This window comes from Coturnix japonica, chromosome 10 (assembly GCF_054131305.1).
Source record: "Coturnix japonica strain WE chromosome 10, WE-NBRP24, whole genome shotgun sequence".
NCBI classification, from domain to species: Eukaryota; Metazoa; Chordata; class Aves; order Galliformes; family Phasianidae; genus Coturnix; species Coturnix japonica.
Window position 1 is genome coordinate 10,117,846 of NC_140672.1, and position 27,716 is coordinate 10,145,561.

At 42.8% G+C, this 27,716-nt stretch overlaps 2 long non-coding RNA genes across 2 annotated transcripts; both read left to right on the top strand.

Moving 5' to 3' along the window:
* The first annotated feature begins 575 nt into the window (after nucleotides 1–575).
* Nucleotides 576–1,961, top strand: LOC146759287 (uncharacterized). The gene is made up of 2 exons (XR_014932285.1): nucleotides 576–1,048; nucleotides 1,692–1,961. It is a non-coding gene; the product is annotated as an uncharacterized LOC146759287 (long non-coding RNA).
* A 531-nt stretch (nucleotides 1,962–2,492) lies between these two features.
* LOC146759288 (uncharacterized) lies at nucleotides 2,493–9,929 on the top strand. Its single transcript, XR_014932247.1, has 2 exons — nucleotides 2,493–2,864; nucleotides 4,450–9,929. It is a non-coding gene; the product is annotated as an uncharacterized LOC146759288 (long non-coding RNA).
* The last annotated feature ends 17,787 nt before the right edge of the window (nucleotides 9,930–27,716 follow it).

Below are 27,716 nucleotides of genomic sequence, written 5' to 3' on the forward strand. Positions count from 1 at the left end.
TATCATCATTTTATTTAGCACAAGGAGAGTTACAAGAGCAGTTTCTTTTACTGCTTCAGTAACATGCAGTGTCAATGCTGTTGTCTCCAAGGATTTATGACTGCAGGGAGAGATCATTCAGTGTGTGTTTTGCCTCTGGGATGACTAATGACCAGGCTGTGAGCAACCTGATCTAGCTGTGAATGTCCCTTTTTATTGCAGGGGAGCTGGGCTAGATGGCCTTTAAGGGTCTCTTCCAATTCTAAGGATACTGTGATTCTAATCTGCTCTCCCCTGTAATTAAGCTCTTTTACTCTATGCGCTCAGAGTTTGAAGGATTTCCTCTTTCTCCTTTCTTTTGCATTTGGTGGAAGTTTTTTCCCCAGTATAAACATCTGATGTGTGAAATAGAAGATAGATAAAAGGAGTCAATAAAACAGGAAAATCAAAAGTGTTCAGCAGCTTATCCTCTTAATCCTGAGGCCTGCTGTATGAGCTCTGCTCCATGTGAGGGCAATGCCAGCTCTCCAGCTTTAGAAGAGCTGCATCCCAATTACTTCATATGATATCAGTCCCACCCAAGCCAATGCAGGCTGTCCCTCCTGTTCCCTGTATTCTCCTACTGATTAGTTCAGAATTCCATAAAGTGCATTCAGTCAACACACATGAAACCGCTTTATGTTCTATATTGGTGTTGTCAGTGCTGGTAAAGATTTATTTATCCCTCTTTAAAAATCTGAAAGCAACTGGAAATGTCTCAACTTCTGTATCACATTGTTCTGTTTTGCCCTTTTAATTGCAGAGAAGCCTGCTGTCTTCGTGAAGTCCTTGGATGATGTTTTTGGTGAGGAGCGGGGTGTGATTAAATTGGAATGCGAAGTCTCTAAAGAGAAGGTCAAACCAGTGTGGAAGAAGGACGGTGTTCTGCTCACTTCTGGCAACAAGTATGAGCTGGTACAGTCTGGGAAGACCCTATATCCCCTTATCCATGACTTCGAGAAGTCAGATGCAGGTTTCTATACCTGTGATATTGGCACTGATGTTGCCAAATCAAAGGTCGGCATTCAGGGTAAGTACTGTGGAAAGTAAAGGAGTGCTGAAAGCACATTCAGTGTGGTCACTATGTCTTACACCTATTCCCCCACGAGCCTTAATAGTTTCTACAATAGAAGTGTATTACTGCAATTTAGCACAGTGATGTCTGGAAAATTCCCATTGCTTTTGATGTAAATGTATCTCATTTTGCCATGAAAATCACCAAACACATCAAGAATGTCCTGGAAATATTTCCTTTCTATACATCCCTAAAATGGAGAAATGGTTTGAACACCAGTAGGGGTAGGATGGTAACAAATTAGCTAATAGAAACATTTAATTTCTTGTCATAGGCAAAACCCTTTTTCTCACGCAGCATCCTAGAGTTGTCCTCTCTGTTAGGTTGTTCCCTCTGTAGCTCATTGAATCTTCATTCTGCTCCATGGACTGAGCTGCTCTAATTGTAGTTCTTCCAGAGCAAAGACAAGAGATTCACGTCTCTTTTTTTTATAGCTTTCTGGTAATTCTGAGTGGAGAATGTCTTAGAGAATACATCAGTAAGGAATGCAGCCATGTTCTGCAAATCCTGAGTTAAAACACCAGTACTGCTACTCATGTCAGTCACAAATGCCTTTTCTCCATATAAACCTCATACTAACCTATCTCTTACCTTCCAGAGCTGAATAGTGGCATTACCAAACGGCTGAAAACCACTGAAATCCAGGAGGGAGAAGATTGTACTTTTGAATGCATTCTGTCCCATGAAAGCATTGATGAGTTCAACTGGACACTGAATGGAAGCAGAGTGGAAAGTGGTGGGCGATTTAAAGCTTCTAACGTGAGTCGGAAATATACTCTCATTATCAAAAGTGTGACTCCTACTGACACTGAGGAAGTCGTTTTTACTGCCCGTGGTCTAACCTCCAAAGCCTCTCTGTCTGTGAAAGGTAATGAGATGGGAGAGATTCTGGGGTCTGATTCCTTCAACTGTCTTCTGATAAGATTGTCGTGAGAGCTAACTCATAATATGGTTAAAGTGAATAGCAACCTTCTACTTGAACCTCGAAGCACTGAGAATTTCTCTTAAAAATAAGTAAAAGGACAAAACATTTTACACAAATGTGAGAACTACCCAAAGCACTGGGGTAGTGTTGGAAATGGGCATCTCACTACAGCTTGTTCCATTAACAGTAAATCAGGAATGCTCTGTTGAGGGAACTGTGGGAGCAAATATCCTCTAAGTATAAGCTGAAGGGATGGCCTTCACATCATCTAGCTGTACAACAAATTCCTATCTAGAGCATGTGCATCTGAGAGCATCATCCGAGGCTCCCAGTGTGATGAGTGGAGAGAAGAGAGAGGCAGTTTTCAGACATGGTTCATCATCCTCAATTGGGTAGATTTAAGAGAGAATAAATGCTGCCTGGAATTCTATTGTCTGTACTTTGCAGATTACTGCTGGCTGTAGGATGGCGTCTGTTGCAAGTGCCTCTCTAACTTATCTCCAGCATGTAGATGCATGTATTTTGAGAGAGGCATCCTACCCTAAGTGTATGTTACTCAAAAAGCATGTTTTCTTCCAGGAAAACCTACTGAGGTTTCAAAACAGCTGGAGGATAAGACAGCAGCAGCAGGGCAGGACATCAGCCTGAGCTGTGAGCTGTCAAAACCGGATTTGAACATCAGGTGGTACAAGGATGGCAAAGCAATCAGAAAAAGCCAGAAGTACGACTTGCAGCAGGAGGGAACTGGGGCCATTCTGATCATCCATGACTCTACTGCCAAGGACAGTGGGGAGTACCCCTGTGAGACAGAGGACTCCATAACAAAAGCCAGGGTCACTGTGCAAGGTGAGTAGAAAAGCACACTGGGGATGGCATGTAGAGAAGTCGAGGTAAATATCTGCAGCCTGTGGGTGATGTTTTTCTCTTCTGTTTCCTTGAGCAGGATCAATTCTTAGTTTTCAGAAAATGAAACGATGGATTAAAATCTTTTCCTTAAAATAATCTGGAAACCGAATGATTCTCCAGTGTGATGTGGATCTGGGCAGCCTGGTCTGGTGGTTGGTGGCCCCTTGACAGGGGATTTAAAACTAGATACTCTTTGAGGTCCTTTCCTACTCAGGCCACTCTATGATTCTGTGATCATTCTATGGTTCTATGATCTTGGTTGTTAGTGAGCCAAGAAAAGATGGCAATCTGAATTAGTCTATATTGAATATGTGTAATCAAAACTATATGCAGTTTATCAGATGAGATCCTACCAGCGCATGTATAATGGTATTGAACTTTCCAAGCCAACCAGCCAAATAAACAACAACAGACTCCAAAAGCCCAACAACCAGAAAACAAGGAATGTTCATATCCCAGTGTTTTTGTTAACTTCAGTGCTCAAGCAAGCAGGAGGGAAGAGCTCCTTCCCCTCTACTCCACACTGGTGAGGCCGTATCTGAAGTAGTCTGCTTATGTCTTCTACTCCCCAGTACAAGAGAGACACAGAGCTGCTGCAGAGTCCACTGCAGGGCCACCAAGAAGATACAGAAGTTAGAGCAACTCTGCTATCAGGAGAGGCTGAGGGAGATAGGGGTGTCCAGCTGGAGAAGGGGAGGAAAGTTCAGATTTTGGAAACCACCACATCAGCTTTAACGGAGTGAACCAGTTCCAAAAGCTGTGTTCCAAAAGCACTGCTAAATAGCCCCTGTGACTCCTCGAGCTTACTACAATAAAAGAACAACACATGGGGTTGTTTAAACGTTGAGGCCAATGCATCCCATTCCTATGGGAGGTAGTGATATGTGGAGGAACTCAGTACAACAGGGTACCTTTGGAAAAGCATGTATAAAACATTAATTGCATCAATCAACAAAATGTATAAGTGAATAACTGTTCAAATCCATTTAGTGCATTTCTTACTTCTATCACGTTTTTAATTCTCATTATAATACCAATAGAAAAGAAGAAAAGCACTTTTTCAGCAGTCAGTTTACTACAAAAAGAAAATACTTCATTTAAAGCTTTTGCAGCTCCATCTTATCTGTTTCTTTCTCAAGGATTTGATCATGAATTATACATTCCAGCACAACATGAAATATTTAACTGATGCTCTTCAATTCCTTTTCAGCTTCCGAAACAAAGAAATGAGTTTGAGCACAGGAAAATTTGGGTATACAGCTGTGAATCCACTAACGTCCACAGTAGCTTTCCCCTGTTTAGTGTCCAGATCAATGGGACAGGAGCCTCAAAAGACTTCAGGTTGTCAGCACTGCTCTGTGTGCTGTAATTACAGGAGAAATGTGGATGGATTTTGCAAGTATGAATTTAGGCTTGATGCTCTGAAAATACTCCTGTAGATTTCTAAAGGCTAGGAGGGAAATATATGAGGAAAAAGGAGTGTAATGACTATTACTAATGCAGTGAAGCTATTCTCTTGTTCCAGAATTTCTTCATGCTGTCAGGAAGGTCACAGCACTGTAGTGGGACACCAAGCAGTCAGGGAGGCTACACTCTCAATGTCCTGGACTCCTTGCCCATACTGTGCTTCTACAATGCTAGTTAATCCCTAGTGCTGTGCTGAAGAGGTCTGACATGAAGCAGAGATAATTCAGGTCAGGAGTTGTAAGTGATTGCATTCAATTTAATTTTAATAAGTGCGCATAAGATTATAACTGGATAGAAATAGAAGGTTGATACTATGTAGCTATATACAATATCATTAGCTCTGGCTGTCCAAAGTGTGGAACAGTTATTGATCAGCTGGTATTGCCTTTGAGGAAAAGGACAGAGATCTCTCCTAGATTTCATTTAAGGGCTGACCACTAAGGCAGCATCTCTTTCTGGAGATCGCTCCTTTGTGGCAAGACTCAACCTTTTCCATCTTGTCTGAAGGCCTCAGAGTTGATGAGTTTTTCCCATAGATAACATCTGATTATTTATTTACAACTGTTCTTGTGTTATTCCAACTGTACATTACTGTTCTTGTATTATTCTAACCATACATAACTATTCTTGCCTTATTCCAACTGTACATCTGACTGCACAGGGTTCAGTGTAAGTAATGCCCAGAAACCTGAACTTGAGGTACACTTGGGAATTCTCACTGAAATCCCAGCTGATTATTTTTTCCTCTGCAAGATTTCTTGGTATGTTCTTCTTCTTTTCATTCAGAGCCAGGAAGACTGAAGGAGCAAGCTCTTACCTTAGCTTTTGTTGACTTCCACATTTCTCCTCAGGTGGACCAGATTACAGTTAATGAAGAAAGTGACATTAAAACTTCCTCATAGCTTTCTCTGAACTAAATCCAAAGTGTATCTTGTGCAACAGTTGGCTTTACTTGACCTCTTTCTTCCTAACTATAGATATATTAAGAATGTGTCTGTTTGCATCTGCTTTCCAGCACATTTGTTTGCCTGGCTGTCAATACATTGCAGTTTAGATGGCTTGGAAGACATAAATTACATATTTTGCCAGAAATAACAAGAAAGAAAATAGAGTAGATGTTGGATTTCTAGAGTACTAGCAATAACATTTCAGGCAACATCTATCTGACACCTGAAAAATGGGGATGTACTAATAATTTGTGAAAGGCCATTAATCTGCTGTGCTTGCAGGCAGTGGATTTTTGTGGGTGCAGTGCAGCACATCCTCTATGTACCATCTGTTCCTCAGAACAGGTTCACTATAAAGTGAGATGAAGTTGTTCTGGCATGGTGTTTCAAATACAGATGCTCTCAGAGGCAGCTGGGTAAAGGAGGAGGTTCCTATCAGCAATTAATTGGTTACATTAATCTTAGAAGGTATTCTGTCTTTTATGTGTGGAAGGGGGGTGGGGGATCATGGACTACAGTCTATGAATATACTACTGAAGCAGTGCGTTTCTATATGAACTCGGAGGACATCAAGTCAGGCCTTGTTTTGAGTTATACTTGGATGAGGTGATTGGGATAGTGCCTGATGTTATGAGTGTGTCATTCTCTGCAAATCTGTGGGTTCATTTCCAGGGGAAAGCTGAAAATCAAATGTAGCACCTCCTGATTGTGTACAGTGTAATGCTGACTTGTGCTGCATCTGTGTTTTCAGTAAGATAAATGCAATAGTTTTGCTGTTTGCTAGCTAGCATTTTAAAGATAATTCTGGATTTGGATACACCTTTTTTCAGATGTTCCATACAGAAATGCGCTAACAAATTTATTGAGCCATATCCAGTATAATTTGTTCAAATCTACTGACATGAGCGTAGCCATTCTCTTTCACTATTTTACTTACCTTCTACAGCAATTCTTCTTCTGTTAAAGAAAACGTATTCTTGTTGTTCTGGCTGTCTGTATGTATGGCAATTGCACTTCCTTCTGTTTTGGTTTGTTTGTTTGTTTTGCCCGAATGTCGCACATCTGAGAGCCTAATTGCAACAGTAAATCCTCTAACTAATGTGTTGTTTTTGTAATAACTCGTAGGCTTTCTGGTTGTAAATCTTTCCATTCCAAGGCAGTAATATTCCACAATACTCTTGGAAGTCTGTGAAACAGAGACTACCAAAACAGGTTTTAGTTTCTTGGCATAACTAAAGCGATGAGATACTTTTCTAGGTTTCCTCTAGCCTTCTAAATTGATTTCTTCTGCAGATAAAGGGTGGGGGCAGTAGAGAGTTGGTTTAAATTAAACTGGATGTGATTTCAGTGATTTGACAGTTACCTTTTGAATAACAGAATTACAGCCGGATGGCAAAATGCCTCTTGGTGGCATCGCAGCTGTGATTATCCAGCTAACATAGCTGTCTATCCGAGGGAGTTCACAACAATATGCCCTTGAGCCGAGCCGGGGCCGCCCGGGCAATGCGCAGCAGTGCCAGCAGATGGCACTCGTGGAGAGCAGCAGCTCCGGAGCTTCTTGCAAAGGAGAAGAAAATTCCGTCGCTCTGTGCCGGGCTCAGGGCTGGGCTCGGTTCACCGCTGGGAGAGAGCCGGGGTTCCCAGACGGTGCCAATGGCGTTAGGCCGTGTATTTTAATATAGATCGTCTGGTTCTGGGCAGATCGTCTGCCCGAGCAATGCCTTATCAGGCCTTTCTGAGAGTTCATAACATAGTGTGAGCAACTGAACAGGCTGGTAGCCCTTCCAACCAGTGGTTTTATGGTTCTCTTTACTACCTTAAGGAAATAAGGAGAGAACTGTTAGACTTTCATAGGCTATAACTACAAATGCTTGGCTTTGTGTACTCTCTGCTTTGATCTCATTTTCTTAAAATTTGCTTAATTAATACAAGATTTGTAGAATTTAAGTTATGAAATATAATAGTATATGAAGTTTAAGAATATGATTTACCTACAATTTATTTTTTATTATGAGAATTTCTGTTCTTTTCTTCCTAGAATAAACTTCAGGAAAAAAAACATTTATATTAATTGTAGATTCATTACTAAGTAGAATGTTTACAAGCATTTAAGGTTCATGGAGGATACTGATGTGATGATCCACAATTTAAAACCTATGCACACAATGACACAGAAGCCAGTTATTCCTATAGATACGAAAATAAGGCATGTTCTCTGTATAATTCAGGCTCTGCTAAAATATGCACAGTGTTCCTGAGAATTTTCTATAAGTAATGCCTATGAGAGACAATTGATAATCCTCCAGAAACAGGCTTTAGCTGAAAATTACAGGACCATTAGGAGTGTAGAATCCTGTGTTGAAAGTAGACACATCGGTCTTGCTCTTTGTAGATTAGCATAGTGCCTTTTAAGTCAACCATTAATACCTTATTAAAATATTTACTACTGTTTTGCACACATACTTGAGAGCATTTGTGTCTTTCCAATAACCAGCATTGTTTCTTTATGGATTTCTGTGCACAACAGCATAGGTCTGTTTTAATCCTGTTTTATGGATACAGGAGTTCAAGCTCAGATAAATGGGGAAAACCACTTGGCAGAAATGGGGACTGTGGGTGGCCCTTCTGAACACCAGCTCAGTACCAGGTGCAGTGTAAGTGACCAAAGGCCAGTGAGCTTTAATCCAACAGTGCTATCATCAACCAAGCCACCTCTTTGCTGTGGGAGAACAACCATAAGGATGCAGTGTGACAGACACTCCCAAGCCTTTTGCAGGGGCTCTGGGAGTTAAAAGGGTCCTTTGAGCCCAGGAGATACTGTGCTATTCCCACTGTGCCCTTTCATAGACTTATAGAATCACAAGGTTGGAAAGGACCTACAAAATGATCTTTCCAGTGGGAAAAGCTGTCAAGTTGAAGGTTTAACTGGAGAGCTCTGTCTGTCTTGTAGTTACTGTCTCCAAGGAATGTTTCTTACACATCTCCAAGACAGCAAGGTGCTGGGGCAGCAAGGCAAGCAGGGAAGAGAATGATGAGCAACACTGTGGTAGTAGAAAGGTCTGAGTATACGGTGTGGGAGAACAGCTTGTCCACTCCAGCATGGTGAAATGCAATGTCCAGTTGTTCCCTGTCTGTGAATACAGAGTTGTAGTTGACTACATAAAGTCATTTAATTTCATGTCCCCGTCCCAGGAATGTAGCTGTTCTGTCTGTACAAAATGTCCTTAGGTATCAAGATGTATTTGTGTCCCCCAGCTTCTGTTTATGTTCAGAGCTCATTCCCTTTTGGTAATTTGATGTTGTCAACTGTGCTTTTATTTGTGAATAGCATGATTTTTGAGAACACCAAAGGTATTAAAGAACAAAGTTCATGTGGTTATTATATTATGCTCATTTTTAGGCTATGGCTATGTTGCAGAAAAAGTCACCCCCTTCCATAGACTTCAAAGCTGAGCACATGTTCTACAGTGAAGATGCAGGTGCCCAAGTAAAAACCATCTTGGAGGGATGGAAGGCTACCCTCAGGTGGGAGCCTGATGGCAGTGTGGATGTCTGCTGCCCAGGTCCTGACCTGCTTGTGCCAGTTGTTGCCCAGGGCAGAGCTGAGGGCAAGTGCAGTGCTGGTTGCCTGGGAAATACCACTGTTACTGGCAAATTTGCTGTAAGGTCACTCTTTCAAAGTACCCTTTTTTTCTTCCAAACATAAGCTCATGGATTATCAAGATATTTTGTTTAAGTATTCCTCTCTCTTTCTGTTTCTCCCTCAAAAAAACAAACAACAACAACAACAAAAAAACAGCCTTCCTAGAACCAAATTCAAAACAATCAAATGGAATTGTTGAGTAGAAGTATCTCTTCCTGATGCATTTTGATGATGTATTTGTAAGGGTTCAGATTTGTTAGCAACTTTCAGTGGTATCTTAAAACTCATTTCCTTCAAAATCATTGCTTCTCAGTTAGACATGGTCATTTGTGTTGGTTGATATTTTAATTATTTTTATTTTTTTGTTTGTTTGTTTAATCTTTCTCACAGATGCATGAGGCTAATACTAAATCTTGTAGAACAGAATATAGTAACAGCCATGGTATAGAGCAATGCAGATGGAGTCCTGTCTCATGTTGCTGAAAATTAATCATTTATGGCTACTACTACTTGAGACTTGCATGAGATTGCTGTGAGACAGGCCAAGAACATTGGTTCAGCAGCTTCTCTTGGCCTGTTAACCAGTGATAAGCATGACAGGCACACCAGAGGCAGCAGGTTTGGTTGCAGCCTGGAGCAGCTGGTGATCCGGCTGGTAGGAGCCCAGCTGTGCCAGGCAGGGGCTGGGTGGCATGGCCTGGGGCTGACTCCTCCTGACCTGTGCTGGGGTGGGAACAGGGACGGGAATAGTTCAAGGGAGAATTTTAATCTGCATAAAATAGGGACTATTTTAAGAATAAGAACCTGTGTTCATAATTTCATTCCCATGAGTGCCTCTTTGCTCATAAATATCTCCTATTTGCATGGAATTGTTTATTGTAATAGCTCTGGTGTTTAGAAGGTACAAATAACATTTCCACTGGGAATAAAGAAGTGTCTTCTCTGACATCTCTAATATCTGCCTTGTCTACTTTTGAACTAAGGAGAAGTATTTTGAGAGTAATTTTTAAATAGTTTTCAACAGCTAATGGGAATTCAGGCTTTGATGTATGAGGGATCATCTCAGTGGTCCATTTGCAATATCAGCTTAGAAAAGATGATTCCCAGCACAGCACCCAGCTCTGCTGTGGTGCAGCCCAGTCCCTTCCTCACACTTCTGGGGGCTGTGGCCTCTCCACTGGACCACTGGACTGTACGTGCTCTGTGCCCCCAGTGAGGGATAACTGTACTGAAAGGGGGAGGACAGAAACTCTGAGCCTTTGCTCAGCTGAATGGAGACTGCAGCAGCCTGTGCACAAAGAAGGCAGTGTGCAGGAGTTGTATTTGTGTGCTGTGAGGTGGACCAGAAGTGTTGCTGGGCACTGTTCAGGGTTGATTTGCATCATGATACCAGCTATTTGGCAGTTAGCTTCAATGAACCATTTCTCTGCTGTTGTCTGTTGGTTTAAACTGCAATACTGAATGAAGAAATTGTCTAGTAAATTTATTTATTAGGCCTTTCAAAGCCTAATAACAAAATATGTCAGGCATTAATTTACCTGGAAAGATAATCAGAGACCTTTCATCTGGATCAGGCAGTCTGGACAGTGTAAAGTTAATGGGTTATGAAACGAGAAGCTAAGAGGCTGCACAGCTTCAGTCTCTCTAAGGTCCTCTTTGCTGTGAGCAGCACAAGTATGCTGTGTGCCTCTAGAAACACTGCCCAGCCTTCCCCCCTCCTCCACCCCCCACAGCCAATGACAACTTCGGTGGCAGCAGAACTTTTGCTGGCCTGTACAAAGCGGGGGAATTTCCTGAGGTGCCTTTTAATCCACATGGCTCTGACATTTCTTGTCCAGTTTCTGAGCTGTGGGTCCCAGCTGGAGGAACACAGTGCAGTGTGAAGAAGAATTCAGGAGCTGGAGAGATGGGGGCATGGGGTGGCTACTAGGAGGTCAGGGTTCTTACTTCAGACGGGTGGGTGCAGTGTCCATGCAGCCCCAAGCACATAGTGCCCATTGCACTGCATAGCCATGGGGTTCACTGACAGAGCACCAAGGAGCATAGCTGCTGAGATGCATGAAGGCATGCAGTCTCCTCACAGCAAGGTTAAGTGGCACTATGCTTTAGCTTCTTAACTTTACAGTCAGATTAGTGGCTCAGAGGCCCTTAGTGTTTGCTAGACAGAAGCAGAGATTTTTCAGGGCTGCTGTGTACCACACTGTATCCCTTAATGAGCAAAAGCTGCCTGAATCGTTTTGTATATGGGTCCTATCAGTTTAAATGCCACAAGAGTATCTCTGATGTCAGGATCATTGGATCCAGGACTTCTCCCTACAGCAACCCCAACTGCTCCAGCAGTGATATGCACTGTGTAGCCCCTGTTCTCCTGCCACCCCTATGTGTGGTGTCAGCCCCATCCCTGATAGCACCTCATGAGCCCAGATTGGCCATCACCTCCTGCCTCATCTGGGGCCTGTCCTCAGGGGAAGTGCTCTCACCCAGTGCCTTGCTAGGGATGCTCAGTGGTGCCATGACAATGGCTCTGGACTTCAGTGCCAGCCTATTTAAGGAATGTATTATCTACTTTGGTAATTGGAAGTGTAATGTATTCACTCCCTGCACAGCACAGCTGATGGCTTCATTTGTCACATTCCTTTCTGTGGTTTACGCGGCTGTCACAGTGCAAATAAACCGATTACATTTCTTCAACATTGCTTTCACAAGGCTAGGCTGTGTGATGTGTAAATCAGTAAACAGAGGATGTCTGACTGCTCTCTTATCTTCTGTGGAGCCTCTTTTGATTAGTCTGGATACAGGAGCTAAAACAGGTGTGGAGGCTGTGGGTTGGGTGTGCTTTCTCTTGGAGGAAAAATAGCTGTGTAATGCTGTGGGTGTGCAGCATATGGGAAGAAGTGAAATATGTTGTGTTAAATGAGCCCTACTTCAGCTAGAGGAGATAGCCCAGTTCCAGCTGCTTCTTATGCCAAATCTAAAGGACACAAACATGACATTTTAAAATATGGAATATCTTAAAGAAACAGGAGCAAAATAATATAAAGTGAGGTAAAATAACATATAGATCAGGAACAACAATCCACAGGCCAGATGCAGCCCATGGAACATAGTATAACTATGGAGTTAGAGAAAAATTTCTGCTTTGTTCTGTGTGCTTATACCTCAGGAATGAGAGAAACACTCTGCCCAAGCGTTTGTTAGAAGCAGTGTATGACTGTGATGGAGCCTTCCATTAAGAGTGTTTCTGAAAATGTATTACCATCAGACCATTCTCTGTATTAAATCAATATTTAAACATTCTTTCTCCCTTCTCCAGAGAGTTTTCTCTATTTAAAAAACAAACAAACAAACAAAAACAAACAAACAAAAAACCAAAAAACACCAATGGGAAATTAGTTGATAGTGATCTTATTTTATATGTTCATTTTTCTGTATCTGCAGCACATCAGAGAGCATGTAATGGGCAGCTTTGCTTTCCATTACCAGTCTGATGAACCGTGCTTGCCAGATGTGTTAGGTCTGGCCTGCAGGTGAGTCCTGCACCCAGTGGGACCAAGCAGTGAGTAGTGCATGGGCCAGGAGCTGTGCTTCTGTATGAAGTGTCTGCTCAGCCTTTCGCTTTGGAGTTACACTTTCTTTGTGGACGTTATTTCACCTTCACTGAAAGGTACACTGAAAGTAGTGATAGCTCTGCAGATATCATTGGAGTTAAAGCTTGAGACAGCTCTGCTGAGTTCAGTAAAAGCTGATCTATAATATTGAGAGGGGTATGTCACTTTCCTGCACTGCTCACAGTGCTTTTCTTTGATTACTGCTAAGACTCCTGGCTCCATTGTCCATTAGCTGACATGTTTGTTTCCTCCCATTTGTACTCTCACTTTGCTGAAGTCTGATCACTTTCTGCAAGCAGATGAACTTCTGAATACAGAGGTCTGATGAGATTTGAGCAGAATGATCTCAGAAACTGTTGCAATCAGAAATGTAAAAATTCTTTCTGCTCAATAAAATCTCATGGATATTGCCTAAAATCCTATAAAACCTGTGAGATTAAAAATGGGACTTCTCTGGCCTCTTCCCCTCTCTTGTAACCAGACTGGTCTGGGTGTGCCAGATCTGACTGCTGGTTCTCATGAGGATCTCAGATACCCCAACTCAGTCTCTTTTCACAGAATCACGGAATGACCCGGGTTGGAAGGGACCTCAAGGTTCATGAAGCTCCAACCCCCCTGCCTGGCAGGGCCACCAAACTTCCACATTTACTAGATCAGGTTGCCCAGGACCCCGTCCAAGCTGGCCTTGAACACCTCCAGGGACGGGGCATCAACAACCTCCCTGGGCAGCCTGTTCCAGGACCTCACCACTCTCCTAGTAAAGAACTTCCCCCTAACATCCAACCTGAATCTTCCCTCTTTTTCAACTTAAAACCATTTTCCCTTGTCCTGCTATTAGTGGTCCTTTCAAAGAGTTTACTCCCCTCCTGGTTACAGGTTCCCTTCAGGTATTGAAAGGCTGCAATGAGGTCACCCCGCAGCCTTCTCTTCTCCAGGCTGAACAAACCCAACTCCCTCAGCCTGTCCTCATAGGGGAGGTGCTCCAGCCCCCTGATCATCTTTGTGGCCCTCCTCTGGACCCTTTCCAAAATCTCCATGTCTTTCTTGTACTGAGGGCTCCACACCTGGACACAGTACTCCAGATGGGGCCTCACATGAGCAGAGTAGAGAGAGATAATCACCTCCCTATCCCTGCTGACCACCCTTCTCCTGATGGAGCCCAGGATCCCATTTGCTTTCCAAGCTGCCAGAGCGCACTGCTGGCTCATGTTGAGTCTCTCGTCCATCAGGACCCCCAGGTCCTTCTCTGCCGAGCTGCTCTCAAGGACCACTCCTCCCAGCCTGTACAGGTGCCTGGGGTTCTTCTGGCCTTAGTGCAAAACGTTGCACTTTGCTGTGTTGAACCTCATTAGGTTCACCCGGGCCCACCTTTCAAGTCTGTCAAGGTCCCTCCAAATGGCATCCCTTCCTTCCTCCATGTCAACCGTACCACTCAGCTTGGTGTCTTTTGTGCTAATCCTGTACAGTCCATCTTTTTCTACTTGACTACCTGCCTCTGCATCCTGCCTGCATAGAGCATTGCTCTTGAGCACACAGTTCACGCTATAGAAGAGAGCTAGGTTCAGCTTGTGGGATTTGATGAATGCAGTCTGGAGAGATGCTGCAGTGCTTTCACGTGGCTCCTTGTGACTCTCCTTCTCTTCTCCAGCTGCCAAGGAAGCAATGAGTGGAGAGAGGAGTCCTAGAGTGCCTTGGCCCCCTGCTGGGTGTGAATTCCAGAAGGTGGGGATTGTTCCTCTTCCTTGTGCTCTTTGGTTACTTGTACCTCAGCATTCAGAACTTGAAGTGCCCCTCCCAGCAGATGAGGGGCGGTGCTACTCTGGCTGTGGGACTGTCTGCAGGGTTAGCAGCCTCCAGTGAAGTGCTGGGGTGTGTGAAGTTCTCTCAGTGAAAAAAATCAGCCTTCTGCACTTTTGTGCTGAATATTAACCACGTTTCTGATCATCATAGTTCTGAATTCTACATCTTGTCTCAAAATAAGAAAGCAACAAGTTATTGTTTAAACCGAAGTAAGTAAATAAAATAGAAGCTCTTGCTATGGAAAGAACACTTTTGTTCATTCTCCATAATGCATCTTTTCCTGCTAAGATTAAAAGGGTTTTATGTATCTTCTTCACTTTTCCTTGTGAATTGCCTTTCTCAGGGTCACAAGCTATTTACATATGTATATATATGGGAGGAGGGAAGCACCACTTGTTCTCCAGACATTTACTCTCTTCTCTCATTCCAGGAAATCTCAGCCATGCTTTGCATTTTAGGAACAACACCAGATTTCCAGGAATATTGCAGTGAGTAAAGAGTTTCTTACCTCCATAGACTTTGAGGGCACTGGGTTGCCTATGGTCCTGCTCAGCCAGTATCCCATGCACTGGGTTGTTTTCTGTGACTTGGTTCTCCTTTTTGGAATCATAGAATCCTTAGAGTTGGAAAGGATTTCTGAAGGCCATCTAGTTCAACCCCCCCTGCAGTGAATGAGGAAATCCACAGCTAGATCAGGTTTCCCAGGGCTGTCTCCAGGGATGGGACATTTCCTATCCAGATCCTCTCATTTCCAGCCCCGAGGATTACTGCTCTGAGGCTGCACATCCCACTCATCTACCCATGTGGTATTTCTTCTGGCACATCACTTTGGGTTTTCCCTGAACCTGTGTCCTAAGTATGGTTCTCCTACCCCATGGACTCTGGGCATTGCTCTGTGTGCTCACATCCCAAGTGCTGTGTCTGCATATGCCCCAGAGCCCCCACTGCTCCTGGGCTCCCCTCCAGTGACAGGACAGTGGGGACTTGACTTTGCCATGGATGTGACTGCATCTCACAGGAAGAAGTCCATTCATGCTCCTGTCATGTACAGTGCTAAATAAATTTGGGAGTTGCTCAATAGCTCAGCAGAATGACAGCCTTTTTCCTTAAAGATAGATATTGCCTTTAATCAGGTGCTCACTTGCTTTGCTTGAGTAAGCCAAACTCATTCCAAGAACAAAAGGGCTGCCATTGCAATAGCCTGGCTTTTCAATTTCAAACTATCTGCAGATTACAGAATAAATGAAATATTCAGTATACACAAATACTATACAGAATGATATGATACAGACCATTTCATTTTCTTTCATCCTTTTCTAGCTTACTGGCTTTTATGTAATGGGTAGACCTACATCAAAAGCCACGCTCAAGTAAGAACAAACAAATACTTAAAGCACACATTACACATGGCATTCCTAAGCCTTCTGTAAATGATACAGAGTTATTCTTTGAAGAATAGAGAGGCAGTCTAATAAACTTCTCTATGAGACCAGACCATGACACGGTGACAGAGCAGCATTTTTGAGTGCTTGGCATATGTAAGATACCAGCTGCCCTTGGGGGAGAATGTGTATTTGACAACAGAAATAAGGGCAGTCTTTGCTGCTAGGACCCTAGGACACAGTGCAATGTGCATCTTCCAACTCTTTTTAACCGTATCTGTCACTCCTTCAGTAAGGAGATGTGAGCTCCATCTCAGGCAGCACCGCACTGCCAACTTGTCAAGCAATCTCTCATGGTCCTCTTGTAGTATCCCTTACACCTGGGACATGTATTCAGTCTCTGAGGGACTACTTCATTGACTGTCTGTCTCTGCCTGAACATCTTTTCTGCCTGTCAGGGTGCTGGCAGTCTGGGGTATTTCCTGCTGTGACCATGAGATCCTGCTCATCTCCAGGTGGGGGCATATCACTGCAGTCTGACTGCGATCCACTTGCTCTGTGGGTCAGGAGCCAGACATGTATTTAGAGCAGTGTTTGGGAAGGACAGAAGCTCTGGTCAGAAGTGCTATGGGGGACAATACCAGGCCGACTCTCTGAGTATGGGATATACCCTGCAGCTGGAAAACTGACATTCATCCAGAAGGAAAACATCTGAGCAGTTTGCCCAGCCTGTGACACTGGAGGAATGTACACTGCTCAGTGCCTTTGGGACTCACATGTGATCCATACTGAGTCTGACCAGTGGCTCATCGTGTTGACGCAGAAGCTCTTCTGTTCATATCTTCTGGCTCATTAAGTCCAGACAGTCACTGACTGCAGCCGTAACCCTTCTCTACTTTCATTCCTGTGGGAATCTCTTAGTCAAACATAAAATTTCAGCATTATACAACCAAACTTCATTGTTAGTAAGGCCTGTACAGTAATGCTTATGTTTTCTTAAAATATATGTATGAGTTCTCCCTTATATACACTCATTCCAGTCATTCATAGTTACTATTAATGATTCAGCATTTTTCTGTGGTTTCAGGCTTTCCATGCCACCCATGCTATTTGCCAAACTAAAGTCACTGCTACTTTTTGCACCAGAGACTATGCTACATATCCTGTGGCCAGCCCGCACTGCCATTTAGACCACCTGTTCTCAGTCTGTTCTAGAAGTTTCCCACAATGTCACAATTGCCAGTATGAGAAGGATCTCTCTTACAGCACAGCAAAAACTTCAGAGTTTTTATTACAATATTTCAAATGTGAAACAAATCTCTCCAAGTGGGAAGTGACCTCATCCCCTGATGTGAGTCCCCTCTCCCTTGGCACATGGTGGTTCCCTGGGGCATGTCCTTGCCACCAAAGTTCAGCCGATCTTTCTGTATCTCCAGAGACTGTCCCAAAACTACTCATTGCACATTAGTATCAGCTCTCCTTCCAGCATCAAAGTGCAGATGAATCAGCCGGGCTCTTCCTAGGAACTCCCATCTCTCTTCTCACTTCTTAACCAAGTTGAATTTTAGTTCTGATCATGCTTCAGTGTCCACAAAAATGTGATGAAATATCGTTAAGCTGTCTGAAATTGAGTTTTATTTTGCTTTCAGAGGGTACTTTGGAAAATTTTTCTTTATCTTTGTCAGCCTTTGTAAGTAGTTGAATGACAGCTTTACCTGTCTCCTGTGATGCCTTGCAATGTGACATGCTCCCTGTGAAGTGCTTTTCTCAGAACTATTATCCTGTATGGTACAAATCACACACTTTATGCCCAGCACCTCCTCCTACTCATGCCATTTTCTCTTAATGCTAGCAGGTCAGACTGTGTCCTGGATGTTATACCTTGTCTGTTGTGTTCCTTCCACCCAAGATATCTGTTCTCATCTCTGATTCCAGGACCTCAGGTCCATTCTCCCTTGTTCCTGATCATCTGTCCAAAGCATAGCCATTTCTGTGTTTCTTACAGCCTGCATCCCCTCTTTAAATGTTGGGCAACAATATCCATCATCCATTCAGCTGATGTCCTCAGGAAATAATCATACATCTGTGGCCACTTCACATCATTTACCTTCTAACTTTCTAGATATCATTGCTAAATTCTCACTAATTCATTTCTTCTACCTTTGTGTAAAAGTGAACATACATATTACGGCATCTCCCTGCTCTTTCCCTTCCTTTCCCCACCATTAATTTCATTTCCCTCAAGCCCAGAGGGAAATGCTGGAAGGATGCACCTTCCTGTGAATGTGCCCATGACTCTCCTAAAGCTTGCCTTGTACCAGTCTCAAGTCCTTCATTTCTTTCCTTTTCTCACTGCATCCTTACATTACTCCCTTAAGAGGGTCCTGGTCACCCAAGTCTCCACATTATGTCTTCACATTTCATCAGTCTTCTTTGATCTGTGCTAGCTGGCATCTAGCATTGTCAGTCCTTTCTGGTTTACTTCTTGTAGTCAGTCCTCCTCTTTTTTGGCTATGACATCTAATGGGTCACCCAGTCTGCTCTGATTTATGGTATCTCTCTCCATAAAAGGTTGTGGAAGTGGCACATAACTCCATAAGTAATCCCATTCATCAGAGCAGAGTCAGAATAATCACCTATTTATCTCCTATTCAATAGACTTGCTACAGCACTCATTATGAATTCATTTAAACTGATGCACAGTGTCCCATTATGCACTAATGGTGATGAGAAACATGACAAAACAAATGCCATTTTAAAATTGGGAAATGAATCTGTTCAGCAAGATGTATAACTATGGCTACTCATGAATTCTTACTCTTGCAGTCTTCTGCAGCACACACCTTGTTGTCTCCTCATACCTGAGCTGTACCCTGCTATGATGCTTCTGGCAGAATCAAATCCCCCCCTGCCATGGCTACCAACACATGTTGAGGCTGCATGACTCCTGCATTCCTACAACCCACCCCTCAGCACAGCCCCTGTGCAGAGCTCCCACTGTTGCAGTGCTTCTCTCATGACTCTGTAGCACCAGCACAGCCTGAGTCCTTGGTGCTGGGGCTGGGAATTGCCCAATGACTGTGGCCATGCTGAGCGCCCTGACTGTGCTGCACTGCACCATGCAGTCCTGGTATGGCTCTGAATGTTCTTCAGGTCTCTCCCCTGTTCTTATCTTCAGGAGGATGGACTTTGTAGGGCTGTTAAATCTTCCTCTGGCACACCTTTGAAGCCATTACTTCTCATCCTATCACTAGTTAGCTGCTTCTGCTGAATAGTTTTCCTAAGGCAGTGGTTTGGCTCTGTAATGTAGTGCTGCAACCTTCTGTAGAAACAGCCCAAAGGATCCCAGCCATGTGTATGACTGCCCAAGAAGCTGATGTCTGGAGCGGTAGGATGAGTCCAGGAGCTTGTGGAAATCCTTGCCTTGCCATGGAGCCATATGTTTGAAGACTTTGATCACAGCTTTGCGGGGAAAAAAAAAGCACACTGGGAGATGATGGCGAAAAGATTTCTTCAGAAAAAGAAGCATGTGTAGAACAACCCCTCCTCTCGTTATGTTGCTGATGCTCTGGGTGCCCCTGTTCATGCCGAATTGTTCTGGAGGTCAGCCCTGGATAGGAGTGTGTCAGAGGCCAGCAGACCCAGCACTGCTCAGGGGGTTCAAGCCTCTGCCAACCTGGTACAGATAGTGGGGCTGCTAGAATGGGGCATGTGTGATCCCCCTTTCCCCACCCTTCTCTCCCCCCCCCCCCCAGCCATGTCTAGGCTGTAGGAACAGCAGTGGAGTTGTTGTTGTACCTGTAATGATAGTTCTGACCCTGGATGTCCCACCGCTCACTGGCTGCAGCATTTCCTCTTCAAACTTCTGACTTCTAAGGGCTTTGGTTCATGTGGAAACTTCTCTCAGAGGTCTTGATGAGGAGCAAGTTGGATGCAGTCCCAGAATAGCACCACTAACAAAAGCTCTCACAAACAGCCAACCAAAATGCATCCTGAAGTGAGATCACAGAAATGATGCAAAGCAATCAGATGAGAGACATGGCCATAAAGAGCTGTTAGATTTTTAGAACAGAGCTTCCCTTTGCCTCAGAATAGCAAGAGGATTGCTTTACATGTGCATGTGGCCTTGTAAAATTCCAGTATCTGGGAGTTGTGTGTGTTTAAAACTGCACGAGCAATGCAAGGCGCAGTGCCAGCTTTCAGCTGCATTAAATCAACAGGTGGGTGTGCAGTGCAGGGCCTCCCCAACTGGAACCACCTCCTTAGAGCCTGTCCTGAGCTGCCGTGTCTCCACCTGGAGCCCAGGGCAGGATCCTGTGCTCAGCCCTGCTCAGGAGGACTGTCCCCTTTGTTCACAGTACTTTGTCACAAAGCCCAGTGACCCATCCAAGCCCTCGTCCTCCAGCCCAGCACACTGTCTGTGTGATACAGACGTGCTCCTCGTGGCCATTCACAGAGGTTTGCTCCAAGTCCTCAGCTCCAAATGCAAATAAACAATTATAAGTCATCAATATGTCTGATATCATGGAATTCTTGGCTGGCAACAGCTATCCTGTGTTGTATAATTGAAAGAAATGCAATGGAGTGTTATTTAATAGGTAATCAATCAGTGCTGTACTTGTACACCTGAGCTAATCAATTACTGCAGGAATGCCAGTGCTGGCCACCTGCTGGGAAACCACCTGTGTACATCAGGGCACCAAAATGCTCCCCTGCTTGTTGTGGGTTCATTAACAAAATTTCATGAAGAAATCTTATGTTCATAGATGCCAGTCATCTAATAAATGTTGTAGAGTTGTTTCTCAATCTAAGCTTTTTAATTTTTATTATTCCATAGAAAGTCTGAAAATGTAATAAAAACAGTTTAATAATTCTAAACAGACAAATGAACAAACAAACAAACAAACAAAAAACCTAAAATGGTAATTCAATGTTCCTGACTTGCTTTAAAAAGATCCCAGATTTAAGAAGTAATTAAAAAGTGCAGGAGAAAAAAATACATCCTAGAAAGCCCATCTGTGCTTTGCAAAGTGGCCTCGTTGGTTCTGGGCTGTGTCCTTCAGTCCTGTGCTTTGGGTGCTGGGTGCCTGCCCAGAAGGTGTTCTACAGTCCACTACCTGCATCTCATCATGTGCATCCCACCTGAGCACTGGGATTCTACAGCCCTCTGTATTGCTATTTTATTTATAAAATGTTACCAATAAAGCCAGAAGCTTCAAACAGATTAGATTCATTCATCCAGCCTTCACACAACATTGAATTACTCACACAAACCAGGCTGTCTGAGGCAACGACAACAATGTTTTCACAAATTGTTTAATTAGACAACTTCTGGGCAATTTCTTCCAATGGTTTCACTTCCCCTGCCCACAGATATTCTGGTGCTCACCACATCTGTCATAACAACCCTTCCTGGATGCTGGAGTTTTGGGGCCAAGCCCAAATTTTTTATTTATTTTTATTTTTATTTTTTGCTTTGAAGGACAAAAAGAAGCATAAACAGCAAAGAACCTTCTTTATTTTTTCCTTTTTTTTCCCCCCTTTTTCTTTTTCTTTTCCTTTTCTTTTTTTTTCTTTTCCTTTTTTTTTCTTTTTCTTTTTTTCTTTTTTCTTTTTCTTTTTCTTTTTCTTTTTCTTTTTCTTTTTCTTTTTCTTTCTCTTTCTCTTTTTCTTTTTCTTTTTCTTTTTCTTTTTCTTTTTCTTTTTCTTCTTCTTTTTCTTTTTTTTTCTTTTTCCTTTTCTTTTTCTTTTTCTTTTTCTTTTTATTTCTTTTTCCTTTTCTTTTTCTTTTTCTTTTTATTTTCCTTTTTTTTTCTTTTCCTTTTTTTTTTCTTTTCCTTTTTTTTTTCTTTTCCTTTTTTTCCTTTTCTTTTTCTTTTCTTCTTCTTTTTTTAAGGAACAAATTATCATCATTTTGTTTGCTTAGCTGAGAACTCAACCAAGGTCTGGCGGGCAGCTCTGAGGGCACTGCAGGGGACTCCAGGCTCAGCTTCATCACCCCAGGCTCAACCAGAAATCCAAGGTCCCTCCTGCAGCCACAGCCATGAGTCACTGATGTCTTATGCAAGAAAATTTCTCTTCCCATTTTAAACTATGGATGAGAATTTCATCAGAGGGAAGCAGCTTCGGAACAGACGTTCTCACAAACTCATTCTTTGGCTCTATCTGTTTCCAATGAGGCTTTACAATCTGCCCTTCCAATAGTATTCCCATCTTGTTTGGTGGCTTTTATCCAAGTTGGTTAATAATTTCTGTTATCGTCCTTCGAGCCTGAACAATTTTAGCTCCTCCAAATCCCTTGTTGTTCCTTATTAAGACACTAGCTACTACTGGAGAAAGATGACTGATTGCAATAGCTGTAGGCAGAACTCATGCTGATTAACAAATCACTTGAAAATAATATGCTTTTTAGCCATTAGAGTTATTAATAGTATGTTTGCTCCCTTTCTTGGGGCATTTAATGCTCAAGGAATTAGCCAATCTGGAGAGTAAATCTTTTAGTTCATAGTGGACACCAAACTCAATCTGTCTAGCTGGAATGGGACTATACACTCATTTTCTTTTCAAGACTCCACAGAATTTGACATTTTAGTAGAAACTTAATAGCTTGCAGTAATTTTTTTTACTACCTGTAGCAAGATTAGCTGCTAAGATAAGGAGCTGATGGAGCTGGTGAGTGACAGGGCACATTCACCTCATTTAAAATATGCATAGGGGAAGGGAAACGCTTTGGTACAGAAGTGCTGCTGCTGCTTCCCAGGCATCCAACGACCCTCAAAAGACACTGCCGTTACACTGAACCTTGCCTATGGGAGCCTAGTCAGAGAGACAGCAGGTGTTTCTAAATGAAATCTCCATGCTGCCTGATTTTAATGGGTCCTTTACTTTGTAAAACCAAGAATTATTAATTAATATTTATACTTTGTTTACGAGTTAATGGGTAACTGGCTTGGGTAAGATCCCTGGATGATCTATCAGTTCACACTGGGAGTAACTGTCATGCAGAACAAGCAATGCTATTAATCAACACAAAGCAGAAGATCACATGGAGGATATTCTTTCTTGCTCTCTTTTTCAGTTTTTTGTCTCCCTCTTTGTTCTCTCCCTCTGTGCACTGTATCATAGAGTGATGGGTAAGACTGTATTTCAGCCTCTCTTGAGGAATGGTTTTGTGGTAAGGAGCCCAACAGCCTCTGGTGTCAATGCTGCTCAACAACCAAAGTTAGTTAATGTGTAGGAAGAAAACAAGTACCTCTGGCATAGGTGTGGTCTCGCAGTGCAGAGCAATGTTCACAATAAAATGGCTGTCTGGGATAGAATGGGACTGTTCCCATATGATGAAACAAATATAGGTCTAACCTGGCATAAAAGTCTACAGCAATTAAACAAGTGGCTGTTCATTTTGGTCTTTTAAAGAATTTCATCGTATCCTGACGCTGTAAGCCTTACCAGGAAACTCAGTATGTGAAAACGGAGGAGTAATGCTTGATTTGATTTGATTTGACTTGATTTGATTTTTTTTTTATACTGATTACTGTGAATATCACTATGCATTTGAAATACCTATATTTGAATTGCATTAATCTGCAGAGTGTTTCTGAATCTTTTTAAAAATCTAGCAGTAAAATAATGTCTGCTTGGCATTTAATAATGTCAGATACAACAATAAATATTCACTTAGGATGACTGTTTTTTGCACTGTTCTGTCCATCAAAATATGAACAGAAAATGTGTCCCATTAGTGCAGAAAATGTCTGGAAAAGATACTCCCTGATTAAGGCAGATGTGTCTGCTGATGGTTTGATTTGGAACATGGATTGCTACAAATGAGTCACATTCCTGGGAAGGGGATTTAACGCTCAACAGGTTCAGGCTCCAGGCTTTCCTCTGGCTCAGTCTCACTGCTCTCTTTCTGCTTCACACTTCTTTTGTACACAACAATTCAGTTGTCCCTTATTAAGAGTGCTCCCTCTGTCAGTTCTTCCTCAAGTGCATAACCTTGCTACGCCCAATCATATTAAAGAGTGACTGAAATGGCTTTGCTTTCCATCACAAAAACAGCTGCTACATCAGTTGTAAAATCCTGTCATTTATCTTTTCCCATTTCTATCATCTTATTCAATGCATGAGACAGACACAAATGCTCTGTATTATAGATATTAATAAACCTCCAAATTCTGTGCTATTTCCATGCTGGTTAAACATGGAGTAATCCTTAAATGGAAAAATGAAGCAAGATAAATGCAACCAAAACTCAGAAAGCCAAGGTATACAGCTTTTGTCTATGTACAAGCAAATCTTCATCCAAATGGCTTAAAGGAAATAATGGTGATATGCACATTCCATGCAATCATCATAAAAAAGAAACTGTACAACAGAGCATTTGTCAGAAATCACTGTGAGTAAATGACGACTTTCAGGAAAATCAGAAACATTCTTTGCTATAGTCACTGTCTAAAACTGAGGAATAGAATGAGATGAAATGAAGCAAACCAAGAGATCTCCAATGGAAGTTTTAAAACATTACAGCTAAAAGCAGAAGCTGAAATAATAAAATGAAACTGGTCAAACCCTAGAATTAGAGATTATGTGATAGAAACACATTTTGTTAGATTGTGGGTGACATGCAAGCCTGATTTCTTTTAGTTCTATTATAAGAAACATCACTGGATTCAAAATATCTTGGTGTGGTTTTCAATCATACTTCCATTTTACAGATAGATTTTCAGTTCAATACTCATGGTGTCCTTTGAGAAACGAGCAACTACATAGCTGATGTATACATATTTAGTATGCACATGGCAATCAATTCTGGAGGGGCTGGAATTACATGATCTTGAAAGGTCCCTCCAGACAACTGTTCTGTGATTCTATGATATATTCTAAGTATACAAATACACAATAATTAAATGTTTATATAACATGTGTAATATATACGTATATTTAAGAACAGCAAATCACACACAAAAAAAATGTTAGACAAATTTTGGAAGAATGCAATTCCAGTCCTCTGCTCAGATGTGGCCAGCCTGGAGGTTTGCTTCCACTGCAGACCTGGGCCAGTCCAGCTCCGACTCTGACTGGGGATGGAGAACCCACAGCTTCCTTGGTCTCCAGCAGAGTGCCTGGCCATCCTCTCGCCAATAGCGTCATCTTGTGCCTGCTCAAAATGTACCTCACTTCAGCTGTGCCCTCTGTCTCTTCTATGTCCTTCCATGTCCATCTGCCAAGGGCCTGGCATCCCAGAGGGCAACTGGATAGAGGAATAAAATACCCATTCTACACCTCTCACCCAGCTGCCAATACTCATTCACGCAGCATTGCTTCACGCCACCCATTGCCCATCATGCCTTGGTCTCTAAGTGCTACAAATTAGGAGGTTTTTGAAAATGCACAAGGGCATAGATGTTGAAAATATGTACCATCGCTTGGCTAGCAGAGCTCCAGTTAAGCCTTTTGTGTGTTTCTGTAATACACAGATTTTGTAAGGTAAAGGACGATTTGCACTTTCCCTAATAGCTTACTGGTAGTTTGTGTTCATGGCTAACACACACCACAAAGATCTCTCCAGCTGCTTGTCATATCTTTGCAGGCATTGTTTAAAGGATGAACTGTACTGAATAAGTTTCATTCTGCATACATTATTCATCAAAAAAATATTACTTCCATGAACTGCGATTAGTACAGTTGCTGTCCATAGACTTCAGTGTATTTTGCCATGAATTTTTCTATAGCTTTTCAAAGAATACACAGTTCCAGGGTTCTTTTTCTCTGTGCCTTTTTTAAACTTCCTTCAACAATCACTTGTAGCTGGTGATATGTTTCCATTGAAAACCATATTGTGATACAAAGCAGTGTGACAGCTGCAATTTTACACAACATGAAATATCAGCTGAGGAAATTACAAAGAGCATTTCCCTGAAACCACGATTTCAAGAACAAATCAATTACCTCAGTGAAGCTGCTGCTCAGAAATTAAACAACCCTGATTATCCTCAAGTAAAGTTCAGATCTGAGGAACTCACGCTGAGGCCCACTTGGAGTTAGCAGAAAATCTTTATTCTAGGGTAATTGCAAGGAAGGAAGGTTGCGATCCCACACATGTTGATAAGGAAAACCATTATTTATTACAGCTGTTTGTCTTGCTCCAATTCATAGGAAGGAGAGGAGGTTCTTTGATATATGTATACCTGACATGAGATTAAGAAACAAAGAGTTCAAATGGTGGTCCAACCAGCTTATTACAAATCTTAATCAGGGAGATGGGGAAGGGGAGGACTGGCAACTATTATGAATTAGGGTGATGGGGAAGGGAAAGTGGGCAATAGGAAATATAGGAAAGAAGCAAAAATTGCATAAAGCAGGGATAGTCACCACCAAGACCTAGCAGTATTCTGTTGCATGCCATTGCAATGCCCCAAGGCAAAAGTGCAGGGAAGAGCAGCAGCAGAGTGGCCGGCCTTAGGCAGCAAGCAGGTAGAGACAGAGCAGGCCCAAGAGGAAGGGGCAAGTTTCAGGTAGCAGGCCCAGGAGAGTCTATCAGCATGCAGGAATCATGTTGTGAAGCACCTGATGTCATGTTTATTGGTCCCTTTTTTATCCTTCTTCTGCCAATGTGGCATTCCTGGGTACTTGGGTAAGAGCCATGTGCAGAACCCCCGAGATGGCATCTCCCTTGAGAAAAGACTGCTTCCCAGCCACTAAGCTGTGGCTTATCTCTTTCTCTATCGTTGCCCTTGGACTGCAAATCTTCAGACAAAATATTTCATCAACTCTGACTGTGATTTGCCTGGACTTGTCCATATGTGTCCCTAGGTTGGATATTAGGAAACATTTCTTTACAGAAAGGTTGTTAAATACTGGAATAGGCTCCCCAGGGAGGTGGTTGAATCGCCATCCCTGGATGTGTTTAAGAGCCATTTGGATGTGGTGCTCAGGGATATGATTTAGCAAAGGGTTGTTAGTGTTAGGGTACTATTGTTAGGCTGCTGTTGGACTTGATCTTCAAGATCTTTTCCAACCTGGGTAATTCTATGATTCTATGATTTAGACAAAGGATTTCTCAACCCTTGACCAGGACTTGTCCATCTGTGTCCTCAGCAAACTTTGAGACAATGGTGTGAAAGAATAATCTCTTACACTGTTTTATAGAGGTCCTCAGATGAAACAATAACAGAAATGTATTAGTAGTCTTTGTGTTTAGTTATCCCTCAAGGCAGCCCTATGACTCCCTCATAGCAGCTCCTCATGTCAGAATGCAGCTCCATGGCAGCCTAAAGCTCCCCATGGCATCCCTACAGCTCCTCATGGCACCCTGCAGCTCCTCACAGAGAGTGGAGGGGTAGCACTGAGCTCTGCTCTCTGACAGCCACAGGGTCTGAGGGAACACATGGAGCTGTGTCAGGGGAGGGCAGGTGGGGGTGAGGGAAAGGCTGTGCCCCAGAGGGTGGTGGGCATGGCACAGCTTCCAGGGCAGCAGGCACAGCCCCGAGCTGCCGGAGCTCAGGGAGTGTTGGGACACCACTCTGACACCAGGTCTGGGTGGTGCTGTGTGATCCCTGTGGGTCCCTTCCAACTTGGAACCTTCTATGTCCTATGGTGACCCCACCACGCAGCTCCCCACGGTCCTGGCACAGTGGCTCTCTGTAGCACCTGCCCCTCAAAAAAGCTTTCCCAAATCTCTGATATTTTCATGGAAAGAAACCCACGCAGTTCTCAAGCACCTCTGTAACACGTTCCTCTTTATGCTGTTCTATCAGCCAGCTGCAGAAATCCCAGCTGCTGCGGATGCCTGTGCCAAACAGTGACCATGCCAGTGATTGTAATCTGGAGTTTGGGCTGTGTTCTAGTCTTGCTTATTTTGCACTGAATACATGAAGGTATAGTCTGCTTCTGTCTTAATTAACATCAGGAAATTTACACGGTTCCCTTTCCACAAAAGGAGA